General features: G+C 35.3%; 1 protein-coding gene across 6 annotated transcripts in view; it reads left to right on the forward strand.

The window, feature by feature from the left end:
* Window positions 1-16,079, forward strand: part of Elavl2 (ELAV like RNA binding protein 2) — a 176,477-nt gene that overhangs the window by 224 nt on the left and 160,174 nt on the right. The window contains exons 1-2 of one of the 6 annotated variants that reach the window (XM_087183835.1): window positions 804-1,036; window positions 1,290-1,387. The exons of 3 other annotated variants lie outside the window; for them this stretch is intronic. The gene's annotated coding sequence lies outside the window, so the exon portion shown is untranslated. Of the gene's footprint in view, window positions 1-803; window positions 1,037-1,284; window positions 1,388-16,079 lie in introns of those variants that run through there. 2 more of the 6 variants (XM_021252916.2, XM_013069757.3) reach the window with 2 other exon arrangements.

The following is a 16,079-nucleotide window of genomic DNA, read 5'->3' on the forward strand; positions in this document are numbered from 1 at the left end:
CTTCCGGGCGTACCTGGAGGGGCGGTGCGGGGCTCTGAAGCCAGTCCGGCCGTCGGTCGGAGAGGAGGAGATAGCTCTCGTCTGGTCTGACCGTATCGCGTTGGAGGAGGCACCTCGCTCCCGAATCCTGCCAGCCCTGTTGGGCAGGGCTGACTTTCAGTCTGGGTGCAGGCTTCCTAGCCGCAGGCTGCGTGCGGTCAGGGTCCAGGGCACCGTCCTGCAGTTTCCGCCCGAGCTGTTTTAGCCCCCTCCGACCGTCCTGGTGCCCTTCCAGCAGGGTCCGGGCCCTCCGCCGAGCGCCGCGCGCGCAGGCAAGCGCTGCCTGAGCCGCCCGGGCGCGCAGAGTTGGAGGTGCGCATTAGGGACGATTGCAAACTCCTGGCCAGTGACCGTCCCGCTCACCCTTCTCTCACACGCACCCCGCTTTCCTCGTCCCGCCGACCCCACTCTTCAATTTTAGATTCTTCTTTTTTAAGAGTTTGGATAAATCTGCTGTCCGTAATCTGTTCCGTTGGAAATGATCCGATGGTTTTTCTACTTATTTGGAAGCTGACTGCAGAGAATGCCAGTGGGGGGTGGGGGAAGAGGGAGGAGTGTGTGTGTGTAAGGGGGGAGGGGGCTTCCCTCTCCTGGAGGACAGACCCAATGATACATACTGTCATTAACTGTTTTGACCCACCCAGACCCCACCCTTTGGTTGCATCCATCACAGTCATTACAAAGGGGCAGCGCTGTCACACTGCGTGCCCTGTTCCGGGGCTCCCGGGCTGGCTTAATGAGGTGCACCCAGCCGGGGCTATTGTGCGGCGCGAAGGAGGCAGGGACGAGACTGCCGCGGTCGCAGCAGCGATTCGCACAGTCCGGGCTGCTGCAGCCCCGCAGCAGCCGCTAAGCCCAAACCTCCAGTGGATGGGTGCCTCTGCAAGTGTCTTCCTGGAGGAGCCCACGGGCAGAGGAAGACTGTGGCAGGGCTGTGAACTTAGATGGGCTTTCTTCTCCGGCAGCTGAGCTGGCTGGAGGCAGTGCAGTCACTCCGGTAAAACGCGGGGGTGCTGGGGGCGGGGGCGGCAGTGGTGCTTTAAAGCCCTTCCACGGTCAGAAGGCGGCTTGGATCAATTTCCCCTCCAACCACTCAACTCTCGCTTTTACCTTTTGTTTTGTTCGCTTGGCTTTTTCCTCCCCCTCCCCCTCCCTGGTTTGGTGTGAACCTTGCCGCTCGCTTTGGGGTTTGTGCATTTAAATGTAATTCTGATTGGTGAATGTTCTCTCCTTTTTGTTGTGATTACTAGAGACACTTTAGTCCTGCCTTCCCAGTTCTGCGCCCTGCACAAGCAGTTTTGAAAAATTAAGTGTAAAAAGCATGACAAAGCAATATGAGGTTGCAGTGGTAAGTGAACTTTTAAACCACAAATTACCATTTCTTCTCATATGCTCGGTCTGTGGGTGGGTTAAGGGGATTCTTCACACTAAAAGGTTGGAGGCTGGGCGGAGGGGACGATTACACGAACAGTTCTTCTGATTTTGTTTTTCTCTCTACTGTCGTGCTTAGGCAAGTTCTGTGCTTATCTATGTGATATTATTGGGATGGTAATGGGCTTGATGCATTTAAAGTGGGTGAGACCTGGCAGTTCGCAGGAGAGAGGTGTAGGGGAGGGAGTCCAGATAACTAGGTTATTGTCTGGTTTCCAAAGAACAGTGCAGCTCGGACTTCTGAACTTGGAACAGTAGCTGGGTCGTTCCTGAGCAAAGGAACAATGGGGTCACCCTCAGCCAGTACAGCCATTTCTGTGCCCTCACCTGCACTGTTAACCTGCCACCTTCTGCTTCATACTTCAAGTAGCAACTTCAGAAGCCTTTCATTCTTACACAAATGTTAAATGCTGATTTATGACCAAATAATACATTTGGAAGATTATAGTCCTAAAGGGTTTGAAGAATTGCATATTATCCTCATTACCACTATTTTCTCTCCTCCATCCTTTTTTAAAGTGTATAGATTCGTTTAAGAGTCTTCCTTCAGCAGCCTTTTGAACTTCCTTTTATTTGTTTTGCTTAAAAATTTATTTTTTATTTTTTATTTTTTATTTTTTTGGTACCGGGGATCAAACTTCCATCCTTTTATTTGTTTTAAAATAGGAGATATATTTCTGGGAAGGATTACTGAGTTTTGCTCCTTTACCCCATTCATTTCCTAAAGACAGCTATCCAGTATAGTATTTCTTGCAAAGTTACGGGATTCAAAGTTTAGTGAAAGACTTAACTTTTGCTCTGGACTTTCCTGAATTGTTTGGCTAAATTTATACTTTTAAAAAAACCCAAAAAACTAGTGGTATTCAGTAGTCCTAAAACTTTTTTTCTTTTTGTGACTCTGGTTGCTTTTTAACTCATCCAGAGCTGTTGCTATGGAGATGACTGAGATGCCCTATATTGTTATGGACCTGCACATTCTTTGATGAAAAGAGCACATCTAAGTTTTCAAATTTGAATGATGGGAAGGAAACAGAAATGCCCCCTGAAAGGAGTTTGTTCTTGTTTTGTTGAGCCCATTCTTACAATGTCTATGCATGTAGATATGACTGCATGTGCCTACATTTCTAAAGACCTATTCTGGAATATTTTTGAGCAATTATAAACTTCCTATGGTCAGAGGAAACACAAAAAAATTAGACTGTACAGTATTGCAATAAAGATTAATGTATTTTATTTGGCATCTATTTTAATATCTGATTTTAGTTGACTTTTTGTCTATTTTACATGAAGTTATTGCCACTCAAGAAATATCATAGCAACTAATCACAGGAAAGTGATACCTTAAAAAGTCAGCTTCCCAAGTCATCGGTATTGCTCTTAGTCTAGCTATTTGCAGTTATCATCCTTAACAATGTTTTCAGTTTCAGAGCTTCAAAAACAAATGAACAACTAAATTATTAATCTGTTGGTACAAAAGGAATCAGTTCAGCAAAATTTGTGGAAAAAAAAATCTCAGAAAATTTTGGATTAGAATATAATATTGTATATATTTTTAGTAGTAAGTTTCACTAGGGTGGTTTTCTTAGGTGCTGATATTAGATCACAGATAGTCAACAATGATCTTAATTGTATAATTCACTTTGGACCGTACTACCAAACAATCATAGCTATTCAATTTTATAATTAATCTTGAACTACATTAGCACTATCTGGAGGCTTTAAATAAAAATCTTAAACTATGTTTATATGCATAGCATTAAAGGAAGAACTTATTTATACTGCCGGTATAGATAATTAAAAGTAAATACATGCTTTATATATGTAAAATTAGATTACTTCAACATTTTGAGAAAAATCTTTACTCAGAGTTAAGTCATACTCAATATCAAATAAGCACTCAACTTTACTATAGTTTCCACCTACACATTATAAATACTGTTTCAATTGAAGGCACTCATAAAAAGTTGTTATTTAAAATAAGTTGGGTAATTGAAAATTATCTCCTAAATAATAATAATGTATGTAGTTTAATTTCTTTTATATTCCTGATGCTTTCCCTTACTAATATTATAATTATTTGCCAATTTTCAGGTTACTAAATCTATTCTTTTCTGGAAAATATAAATATTTTGAATTTATCTTTTCATGCAGAAAATATATCTATTTGTGTCTTATTGGCACATTAGAAATACTGTGACCATGTCCTGACGTGTTCACTGACTCTCAGCCCATTAGAATAAACATTACAAATAGCAGCAAGATTGTAATGTTCATAAGAACAAAATTCTAAGTGTTCAACAAGATTCTAAGTTTTCGATAAAGTGGTATTCTCACAGAAATATTTATTGCTTCCTATAATACTGACTTGCTTTTAGTGAATAGACAGTCGTACATAAAGGAGAAAAGTAGGTGAGATGTCCTTATTAGGGCTGGGGTGCAGTCACAGTATCTAATATTACACTGTAGGCTTGACCACATCTAGGGCATAAGATGTACCCAACAGCAAAGAAGCAAAAAGGAATGGCTGCAGTAATACTGTGATTTAAAAAATGTAAAAATAACCTTCATTTATTACTTTAATTAAAGTAACTTTCATTTATTACTCATTATTAAATAACTTTCATTTATTACTTTAGTGTTAAATTTCATGTGTATACATCATCTAAAATAGCTAAGAAGTTAACTTTAGTAGATAACATTTGTTGTCTACCTGACAAGCTCTAGTCATGTAGGTAGTGCTGTATTTATGTTATCCCAGTTAATCTTCAAAACACTGTAGGCAGCAGGTTTATTTTGCCTACAAACTAAGTAGCTAAGGTTGCATAGCTCATAAACCATTAAGAGAGGATTTGAGTCAAAGTCTGACTACAAAGTTGGATCTTAAACACATTGAGAATCAAATAATAGAAAAATGAGAATTTACTAGATTTTTTAAAACTTCCCACATAAAACCCACATAATTTCCACAAATTCTAATTACTTATTAATGATACAACATTCTTAAAAGGAAAAAAACCTCACTGAAATATTCCTAACTACAGCCTCAAATTGAGTTTGGGTTCTTTACCTAGGTTGGCTGATGGTTTTTCTTTTAGGACATTTACTTATGGAGAAGTGTGTTTCTTTATTACCCCTGGAAAAAAGAAAAAAAAAAAGGAGTGCAAGATTAACTCAATTGTAATGATAAAAGTATTTCTAAATACCAAGAATGCCTACTTAATAAAAGGAAATCTAAAATTTAAAGACAAACTCAGGTTTCCTTAAAATTGACTTAAACTCAAATAAGCAAATTGATTTTATTTTACCAGTTTAATGGGATTTAATTTTCATTTTAAAAACTTCAAAATGTTGATTATGCTAAAATTTCCTAATAATTGTATGATTATATAAGTAGTAATCATTTCATATTTTTGCCATAATACTTATTTTCTAAGTTAGAGTTTACTTTGATATAACCAATTAGCCTCTACTCTGATCATTCAGTGATTAAGGGGTCTCTCCATTTTTTAAACGCCCTCATTTGGTAAACTAAAAGAAACATAAAGATAAAAAGTGATTGAGAAAAAGTTTCAATGCAGCCCCGTTATATAATTCCTTTTTAAACATTAAAAATGATAGACTTTAAATACTAGACTGTTCCTTTACAATGCTCTACTGCTTTTTTTTTTTTTTTTCTTTAGTAAAACCTAACCTGACCTGACAGATTGGGATAATCTGTACTTGCTCCCGTTTGTTTTATTTATTAGTTTAGATTCAAAAAAGTGGAGATGTTAAGATTTTATCAAGATAGTTCAGTCAAGTTCCCTCAAGTACCAAAGAAAAAAAATGTTTAAGGGCATCATTTACATTCCAGAGAAAACTGCTCAATATTTCACTGTGACCTGAGGAAAAATGAAAGCACTCAGAATAACTCTACCTGCACTTTATGCAATAAATGGTCTCCTAAATTATTTTGTGTAAATTTTTAAAATTTGAGTTACTTTTTTAAAAAAATGCAGAAAGCTTATGTATTAAAGGAGCATTTGAATTAATAATCTTATATGAAGAATTTTTTTAAATTGGTTCATCCATTTTGTTTTAGATTTTTATAAAATGAAATCACCCAGAGCTACCGTATTAAAGCCACATTACTGTGAGAGTGCTAATAGATTCTTTTATAATAAAATATTTTATTTCAATAATTTAAAATGTACGTTTACATTATTGTTTACCCATCACTATCATTCATTGCCAGAACTTTTTTATCTTCCCAGCACAAAGTGTTAAAATGTCTAAGGTAAAGACTCAAATCTACCCATGCTCATCTATATGCTGAGACCCCCACCAGGCAAGGTGGGGCCTCTTTCATGACATTCAAATGTGCTCAAAATTCCCGTCCCCTTTAACTAGAAAGACAGTTCGGACAAGAAAGGAAAACTTCCTTCAAGGTCAAAAAATATTGCTAATTTGAAATGAAGATATATTAAAGATTGTAAACACCGATAATTCCATTGTAAATATTTATAGGGTACAAATTGGGGAGTCCAGTAAAGAAAAGCAGGGGTTTTTCCCCTAAAATCTCTGATTGTGCATAGTTTTAGTACTAATGTTTCAGTAATTGACCTTATTTACTGTATGCTTGATATAATTACATTTATAGCCAATGATGAAAATAGAAAAAATTTTTTGGAGATTTTGGTAACATCTTGGAGCTATTTGTATGCTACAGATATAATAGATTCTTTTAATGTCAGGTAATTTGGAACTTTTATAAGCCATGATATAAAGGGGAATATAGTGAAGCTTGCGTGTTAAGTCCCACAGTGACTCACATACAACTCAATTTCACTTTGACCTTGGAACCCATTCCTTGAAAGACACCAAAAGTTTCACTTCCAAGAGAATAATTTTAAGCCAGGCATGGTGGCACATGCCTGTAATCTCAGCACTCAGGAGGCTGAGGCATTGTGGTAGCTGAAGACCAGCCTCTACTACACAGTGAGAACCTGTCTCAACCATCTCTCCCAAAAAGAAAGAGACTAATTTTAGTTGCTGGCTCATTATAAATAAAATTCAGGCTCAATTTTTGATCATAGTTGATGGAATGTTTATATAATTTTCTGTTTTATCTTTATTTGGATATTTATGCTATATGACTATGTACTAAAATCAAATGACTATCCAGATAATTTTTCTAATTCAAATTTATTAAAAAATGCACAAATTTGTCTATATAGATAATAAATACATATTTATTATTGATATACCAATTACACCAATATGAAACAAAGGAGGAAGGTTATTAAAGCAGTTTTTCTTAAACTTTTAAGAATATGTCGGGTGTGGTGGTGTATGCCTGTATTCCTAGCACTTGGGAGGCTGAGGCAGGAGGATCACCAAGAGTTCAAGGCCAGCCTGAACTACATAGTGAGACCCTGTCTCAAAAAACAAAACAAAAATTTATGGAATAATTAATGCACAAAATTGAACTGTAGCTAGTAAGAATTTTAACTACATTTATTATTATTTAAAAATACAGGTATGTTTTAAGATAGGTCAGTGCAGTCTATTTTCTACTTTCCCATTATTTTCTTATAACTTCATACAAAATTATCATATCACTTGAAAAATTAATAGGAAAAATATGGACTATGTTTAAAGTAGGGGAAAAAATCCCCACAAAAATGACCTTAAGAAAGTCCTACTTAGGTTCTGAAATCCTTCAAGCTATGTACCTCAATTTTCCCTATAAATGCTTTTAAATATGTAATCATTTTGTGTTCAGAGTAAAGTTATATGTTATGGACTTTCAAAATATAGGGCCAGGGATTTAGCTCAGAGGTTCTGGTGCCTGCCTCGCAAGCTCAGTGACCTGAGTTTGATCCCTCCTGGTACCCCCCCCAAATATATATATAATATAAATAATATAAATATATATAAAATATAAATATATAAATATAAATATATTTTATAATATAAATAATATAAATATATATATAATTACCACTATTTTTTGTTAACTATAACGAGAGCTAAGAAACCCAGACTTGAATTTCTAATGTTTCAGGGCTTAATCTATCACCATTGCAACTGATAGTATAGCAGAGATAGTATTGAATGTATGTTTGATTTTTACCATGGATACCATAACATTTTGATGTGCCTTGGAATATAAATGACTGATATACTTCACTCTGCAAACATTATTGTGTACTTCTCAGGTTAGGTACAGTGGTATAAACCTGGGAATGCTCTGCTGGAAAAGAAACGGTCTGTGTATGAGATAGACGTGTATATGCAGTAAGGCCATTGGTATCAGAAGTATGCACAAAGTGCTGTAATGAACACAAAGTGAGCTATCACCAGTATGCCTGCAGTTGGCATTAGTATGGTATGACATTTGGGAAGGCCTCTTAGTGGAGGCGAGGTTTTGTTTGCATGCTGACTTTTTGTCGTTGTTGTTGCTTGTTTGTTTTCCACTTTGAAAAATATAGTAGTGGATCTTCAAACAACATACAGAAAAAAATATGAAGTATATGTTTACCTCATCTTTACATATTGGTATGTACTTATGATGAGAGGGAACAAGATTTCCACATAGGATGCTAAGTTTTCAAAGATTCATTAATGGAATTTTTCAGATATACTGCTTTTAACAAATGTGCACAGCTGGGAAAGCCTTTAATGTATTGATCATTTTAGTGTTTTGTTGCTTGTAACATAATGGATAAAAGGAAAGGCTCCATTTTAATTCTTCTATGCTCAAAAAAATACCTTGCAAACTGTGCAAGGCACACAAAAGAAAAGGTAATTAAATAACGTAAATGGCTGAGAAAGATTGCCTGTGAACCTAGCTAAAATGAGGAAGGGGTTGTAATAAAGAAGTTGAGAAGTAATGATATGAAAATATTTTAAAATAGGAAAGAGTTCTGCTTACAACAGAGTATCAGCTTAAGCTATCTAACTTTCCTCTGTATTGCTTTCACGTTTGCAAAGGAGAAAGGATGTACTGTTGATCTGAATTCCTTATTTATCATTAATTTTCAACATTGATCAAACTAAAACCACCACGTTTTTCTTCTTAAGCTCCCAAATGTACATAGTTTCACTTTGAAAACCCTTCACTTCAAAGTGATCAGAACTTTGTGTGAACTGCATTATGCGTTTCACTCTCTGATAGCTTGGCAATACAGTTTAGCTGGTTCCCACTGGGATTCTCTCCTGGCAACAATTTTTCATTTCCCTGTGCTCATTTTTAGGAAAATCCTCTCAGTATTGTTCTATGTATTATTTTATAGGAAGGAAATATGTAAAATACTCTTGAACTCATTTTACTTGTGAGTTTGAATAGCATTCAGATTAGAATGATTTCCCCAGAATTTTGTAGGCTTGCCCAATCCAGCTGTATATTTTATATGCTAATGTAAATTCTATTTTTGTTCCCCTTGGGGGTTTAAGTGATTATAATTGTTGCTCTTCAAAAGCCAAACAGATGATGATTGCTGCTTCAGGAGTATACCAAAAGAAACTGGCTTTCATTAAACCTGCTCATCCACTTCATAATTATCTCCATTTTATCTAGCTAAGAAGCAGGAAAAAATGGCAAAGTACAGTTCATTGAAGCCAGTTCAGTTATTTAAACATAGCTTTATTGGACTAGCAGGAGGTGTTAAAGTAGGGGGAATGTTTTCAGTCTAACTTTGATATGTAGCCAGTGGCCCAACTCAAGAGTTAGTTGAGCATCAAATGTCAGGCCACAGGGAATAGAGAAGAGAGCTATTTTGTGCTATTCTGAGAGGAAGTCCTCTAGTGGATTCAATAAATAGTAATGCAGTGACAACTATTCTGAAATATTCTTTTTGCTTGTTCTTCTTCATATAAGTTCAAAATTGAGTTATCTATTTACTATCCACTAAGAAAGACTCAGAAATGCACTCTAAATGAAAAGGAAATTACCTATAGAATATGTAAAAAGGGATATTGATAAATTCTAAAAGGATGCCAAATCCTGAGCCTAACATCAGGAGTCCTTCAAGGGATCCCTATGATCATATGAGCCTTGCGATCTCACTATGTGTCAGAAAGCGGGTTATCAGGGTAGTTGGTTTTCAAGAGGGAGAGAATCTCCCCTATTTGAGTAACATAGTGGGTATTAAGTTATCTGTTCCCCAGTCCTAGGATGGGTTGCACTGGAATATGTTTCTGACCACATATATTGCTGGCTATCCTCTCACCCAGGGTAACAGAAAAGTGTCAGTCAACAGCTGTTCAAGCTTCCAGCTGTGAGAAAATAATTCTCTGCTAGTTAAATAAAAACTCTGAAAGGGCTCTCTCCTCCCTAAAGTTTCAAAGAACCGTGTTTTAGAAACCAACTGTATAAAGCTAGGCTTAGATAAAACATTATATTCACAAACAAATAGAAAAAAAAGGTTTCATTTTTACTGTAGATTTTTATTTTCATGTTTCATGGTAGTCTGGCAAGTTTCAGACAACTTCACTTGAGTTTTAACATAGGGTTATCTTATGAATGGATTTAAAAACTTTTGGAGAAACGTATTGAAAAAAGGCTTATGCAACTAAAAAGTTGTATACACTAAAACAAAAAAATCCTTTCAATTCTTATGCTACCAAAATAAAAATATTTCCACTGTTCATAGGTGAACTTTTAGTTTAGCTTTACGATGGCTCCATGATGAAAAGCAAATGCTATCATTCATTTTGTATACAGAAATATATAAATTAAAAAGCAGTTTGAAAACTAGAATCTAGGCGTATTATCAACCTCTTTCATCAATATCTTGACCTACCAACAGCTTGCTAATACATGATGTTGAATTATATCTAGTCTGCAGTCATTTCTAAACCTGGAAGGTAAAATGTCCCCAGGGAATAATTACTTTCCCCCTGAGGTAATCTTTACAATTTGCACTCTTTTAGGTAATCTATGTGTTTGCATTCTTAAATCCAGGAGGAGGGTGTGACCTAGTCTCTAGAAACTCTAAATTAAAAATTAAAAGTTCTGTCTGGTGGTATGCATCAGAATTCCTTTGTACAGTTGTTCCAGAGTGTACATCACTCTGATTTCCCACTGACAGATCCTATAAAAGCCAGAAGTCTGAGAATATACCAGCTACACCTAGACCTGCTGAAAATTATTTGATTCATTTTCTTACTTCCTGATCACCTTTTCTTTATACGTCTAGAACCTTTCTTTTATTCACCTGAACCTGCACCACCCCCCTTACTGACATTACCAAAACCTAAGGTCTACTAGGAGACACTTCTTTCCCAGAAAGACAGGTTGTTAATTTAATAAATACATTTCTACTAATGGAAAATATTAAGAAGAATCTGCTTATAGTTAATTATAAGTGCCTAGGGAAAATATCCATAACTTGTAGGGTGGTCATTTCAGGCCAATATATATATTTCTGGTAGTTGCTTTTCTTTTTTTTCTTTTTTTGGTACCAGGGATCAAACCCCAGTCCTTGCGCTTGCACAGCAGGTGGTAAAACCACTGAGCTAAATCCCCGGCCCTTTGGCAGTTGCTTTTCTCAACTGGGTGGTACCCCTGATCTCTATCATTGAGAAGACTCCTTAGTTATCTTGAAGTAGGACAATTCAAAATTAACTCAAAAAAATAGAACTCAGAAAAAAAATTGATTTGATAGCATTGGCTTATCTGCCATGTTATTAAATAGAAGTAAAAGACACAAATGTAGCAAACACTAAAATACATCTTTGCCAGTAGAATGACTGTAATTTCCCAGGGTTATCTCACATATTCATTCTTTCATTTTACTAACAAGAAATGGTGGAAAATCATGCTTATTCTATGACCTCACAGACCTAGAAATGTAAATAAAATCTTAAGATGGTCCAGTTAAAATTCAACCTCACACAAAGTATAAATTTTTACAAATTTTTAAAGTACAAATTTGGGAATTACTCAAATTAATATGCTCAACAGACTGCAAAGCCAAAATAGTTCAAGCCAATTTAACTCCACATTAACTGAGCAACTGAAAAAACCTGTACTGTTATTGAAAAATCCTTACTGTTTTTTGCTCTAAAACAGTGTTTCTTCAGAATCATCTATGGAGCTTTTTATAAAAACATGTGCTTAGATTTCACCTCAGAATTAATGAGTGGAGTCTCCCAGGGGAGAGACCAGGCACCTGTACTTAAAAAGAAAAAAAACTTTCACAGGTAGGTAGAGGCATTAACACACGGCCAATGTGTGAGAACCACTGAACTTTACCCAGTTCTGTCATTCATCGAAGATTTACTCTGTGGCTGGCATTCTCCTAAGCACTTAAAAAAATATATATATTTGCTTAATGCTCATAGTATCACTAAAAGGTAGTTATTTTTCTTAATACTTATTTACCAGTGAGAAAGCTGAGGCTTAGAAAGTTTGCACAAATGCCTGAAGTCATTTTCCAAAGACATGGGAGAGGCAGAACCAGAATTCAGGACTGTTGCAATACTTTTAACTGTGACAACCCTGAACTTGAGAAACCTTTTTAATGTACAAATTGAAAATGTATAGCTGTATTTTATAGCTGTAATTTCCTACCTAGAAGCTTCAATTTCGCTCCTTTGATTACCCTAAGAATATCCAGCGCGTGCAGGAATTGTTTCATTTTATAGCCTTAAAAGAGAGCCAATGTATTCATGCGAAAGGAGACATGGTCTAATAGGTAAAAGATACTTTAATATTATAAGCAAAATATTTTCCTTTCTTTGTGTAAAGGTCACTTTCTACCTCAGTTCTTAATTCACAAACTCAAGAATCAACAGCAACTTTATTGCAAAAATTATTCAGATTTGAAACTGTTGAAAGTGCATGATTTTCTTTTCAGGTCAGTTTCTTATAAAAATATTAACAATTGTCTTAAATCATTGCTGATAAATGCAGTTTCCAGAGTGGATTATACAATTTCAGAATTTGTTCTTTCTGATTTAGAGCTGACACCAATATTTAGAATAGTGATGACTCACGTCTAGAACTGGAATTTGTTTTTCATGGATTTATACATTTTTCCCCTTGAATTGCACCAAAAATGGTTTTTTAATTGGCTTTAACTCATGCCCAATAAATTGGAAGGAAATTGATGACTGCAGTCAGGTTTGGTTTAAAATTATTCAAGACTGCACCATGAGTCAAATGAATGCGTAAGTGAAGGCAGCAACATTTTATGTTCTCTGTTCATGACAAATAAGGTTCTTTTCAAAATGTTCATAATTTATATCTTAAAAATAACATACGTGTTCTTCATAAAGCTTAAAAGTAGTAACGGCATGTAAAAACATGCCATATTTTTAAAGTTTCTCTTAACTTGCTATTGTTTCTTAGTACCTTCTTTTCCCGTGCTACAATACCACAAATTTAATCATATTATTTCTTTATGATAAATAATTCCTGTATATAGCTCTTGTTAAACCCCTGGTTGTGAGATTAACAATATTTCTAAAAAGTAAAATAAAGTAAGTGAGAATGTTCAGAGACTGTACTATCCTATGGAGTTGAGTGAGCCAGTATCCCGTTCTCTGAAGAGGGACTTTAAAGACAAAAGTTAAGCAATATAAAAATTGAATCAAGTCATGTGTCTGTTTAGAGCAGTGATATAGCAATTCACTAAATGGTACCTGTCAGGAAGCCAGCTTTTGTTCAATCTCATTGTAATTATTTACTATATTATGATTTCATTTTTATATGCCATAGAAATATAAGCAAATCACGTAAGGACTGCTTGTTGGGAAGGAAGGTTCATTTTATGAGCTTCTTAAGCAACCCTGTGAAAGAATAACAGGAAAAGAAATGATTAATTAAATGAAAAAAAGAACATCCTTTAGTCATAATGTAGATAGGCAGTAAATGAAGAAAATGGTTGATATTCTTGTATACCATAAATGTTAGGCAATTGTAATTGGACAGGATAATTATATCTGATGTTGTAGTCTAAGAAACAGGTAGAGCAATTTCTGAGATTTTTATCATAGTGCTTTCCCATGATTATTTTTCATATGTATTAAATCTCAAGGTTCATTTTTGAAAGTAAATATTATTTTGTTTATAAACTATGAAGCTGCAGGGTAGTTTGTGTGGCCTCTCTCTGAATCTAAGTAATCTTTTAGGAGGTCACTGGTCCTTAGCACCCAGGATCTAGCAATTGCTCCTACCTGGTGGCTGTAAGGGCCTGAAGCTTGAGCAGCAGATGTTTTTCTTGTCAAAACACAAAACAGTTTTTCAGATTTATATGAAAAAGAGTGCATGTTAAGAATTTTTATAGACTCAATCATGCAGAAAATGTGGAGAAAAAATGTAAATCTAACACCTATTACCTAAAAATAGTCACTGTTTAATGTTCTAGTGAACATCCTTTTTATGAAGTTTAATAATCAATAATATTTCATGAAAATTTTTAAATTTTTAGTGGATATTTATACAATAAATATATACTATTCTTTTTCTTTCTTTGTTTCTATTTTGGTACTGGGGATCAAACTCAGGACCTTGTGCTTGCAAGGCAGGCAGCAGAACCACTGAGCTAAATCCCCGGCCCTGCACTATTCTTTTTAATGGCATTATAACTGTTTATCCTATGGTTATGGAGCAGACCTCTTAAAATATATAAAAACGAATTAAATTTTCTCAAACCCCCAAACAGTATTACCTGGATGTTACAACATCTTAGGAATCTTATATTTCTAAAAATCCTAGTGCATTTGATCTGAATCACATTAAAGAAGCAGCTGTCAGTCTTATATCTCTTTCACTTGTCAGTGTTAGCATGGCAAAACACAAGAATATGGATTATTTCTGACAAAAAGTTGTATCTGTTCACATTAATTGTAATACCTATTTTCCTTATGTTTTTCTCTTTCAAGTGTCATGACATCTGTAATTTCTGCTGTTTATCTTTAAAGTTATTGATACATATAAAGAAATACTTAGCAGTATCTAATAAACAGTAGTTAAGGACTTAGGCCCTAGAAACAGACTACTTAGAGTCAAATCCCAGATGTTAATTTCTAGCTCTGTGATTGTGAACAAATTACTTAACTTCCTCAGTTTCTTCATCTGTAAAATGATGAGTGTTGTTAAAATCGAATGCATATTATCACTATTACTATGAATCCAGTGTTCTCCTGGGAATTATGAGACTTAGAGTGACTTGCTGAAGGGAATCAGCTAAGTAGTAGGAGAAATCATTATTGTCTAAGCCTAGGAATCTGCTTAATGCCATCATTTGTCCTTTCACAGCAGTGTTTTTAAAGTTCTCCTTAGGCACAAAGTTGGCTTAGAGGCATCCAGAACTAAGCCTGGCACAAGCCTGATGGAGTCTGGTCCCCCATTTCTCTCCTTCTCAACCCTCTTGGGCTTGTTGGTGCAAGGGTACTATTTGTTCAGAATTTTCTTTCTCAGTTTCTGGTAAATATATTTTCACCATCAAAACACTTTCATTATTATTAGTGTCTTGAACCTCCCTCTATACCTGTCAGTCTTTCCCTGATCTCAGTTATTCTCAGCCCCTGCTACCTCATTCCAAGGGCTCTTGCATTTTAAAGTCTAAAACTGCACATCCAATCTACAGCCTGTAGGCTATTTACTTCCTTTTTTAATGTTATAATAAACATTAAGAAATTAAAAAGTTTTGCTACATATATATATAAACTATATTATATATTTTATATTTGACCCAAGACAATTTCTATTCCTATACTTCTGAGTCTCTTCCTGCATGGCACTTCAGGAAGTCAGAGTTCTCAATGGGTATAACATAGCTGGTAGTTTCATGTCTGTACTTCTCTCTGCTGACTTTCAAAACCAGCATGATATAACTCAGCCATACTCAACCAACCTCCTCCACAGCAGTTACCCTGGTCTTTTCCACCAAAGTCCTGCAATTTTTAGCTCTAACCTGCCCTTCTTTCCTTCTGAACATATTTCCTCCTCTCCCGTGGATGAGATTTGTATAAATATTCTTTAAATTGAGGACTGAACACTGTAATATACATTAATAATTTTTTTAATAGAGACTTTAAAGAAAGCTCAAATTTTCATGTATCCTAATATGAAGACATGCCTCTTTTAGTATTTATTTTACTTCTAGGATATATCAGTATTCTAGAAAACATTAGTGCTCCATGAGTTAAATAATGAGCACTGACATGAAAGAAAGACTTTTCTTTTTATTGTCTACACAAGGAATCTAGAAATATCAGCAAGAGAAAAAAATTTCACAGTAAATTGTGTCAAAATAATTAAAGGAAATGTCTGTTACTCAAACAGCTTAAACAGTCTGTAACACCATTCATTTATGTTGCAACTTCCAACTCATGTTTACAAAAACTGACATTTCAAACATCCATATTCTCCAATTTCTTATGCCAGAATGACAGTGACCAAAGGAATACAATAACATTTTAGTATCCTCAGCCTCAAAATGTACATACATATGCTTGAACAGATAGATTTTCCAGTTAGTCATACCACTATGAAGAGTTAAGAGGAATTGCTGTGAAATGGCAATAAGCTAGAGCACTGGATATTCTGTGTGTATAAATATGTGTTTCTATGTGGTGCTAATTACACTTTGTCATATAACTCTGGCAGTCACATG

This window comes from Heterocephalus glaber, unplaced genomic scaffold (assembly GCF_053883595.1).
Source record: "Heterocephalus glaber isolate CG9 unplaced genomic scaffold, H.glaber_assembly_v1.0 deba00001481, whole genome shotgun sequence".
NCBI lineage: Eukaryota > Metazoa > Chordata > Mammalia > Rodentia > Bathyergidae > Heterocephalus > Heterocephalus glaber.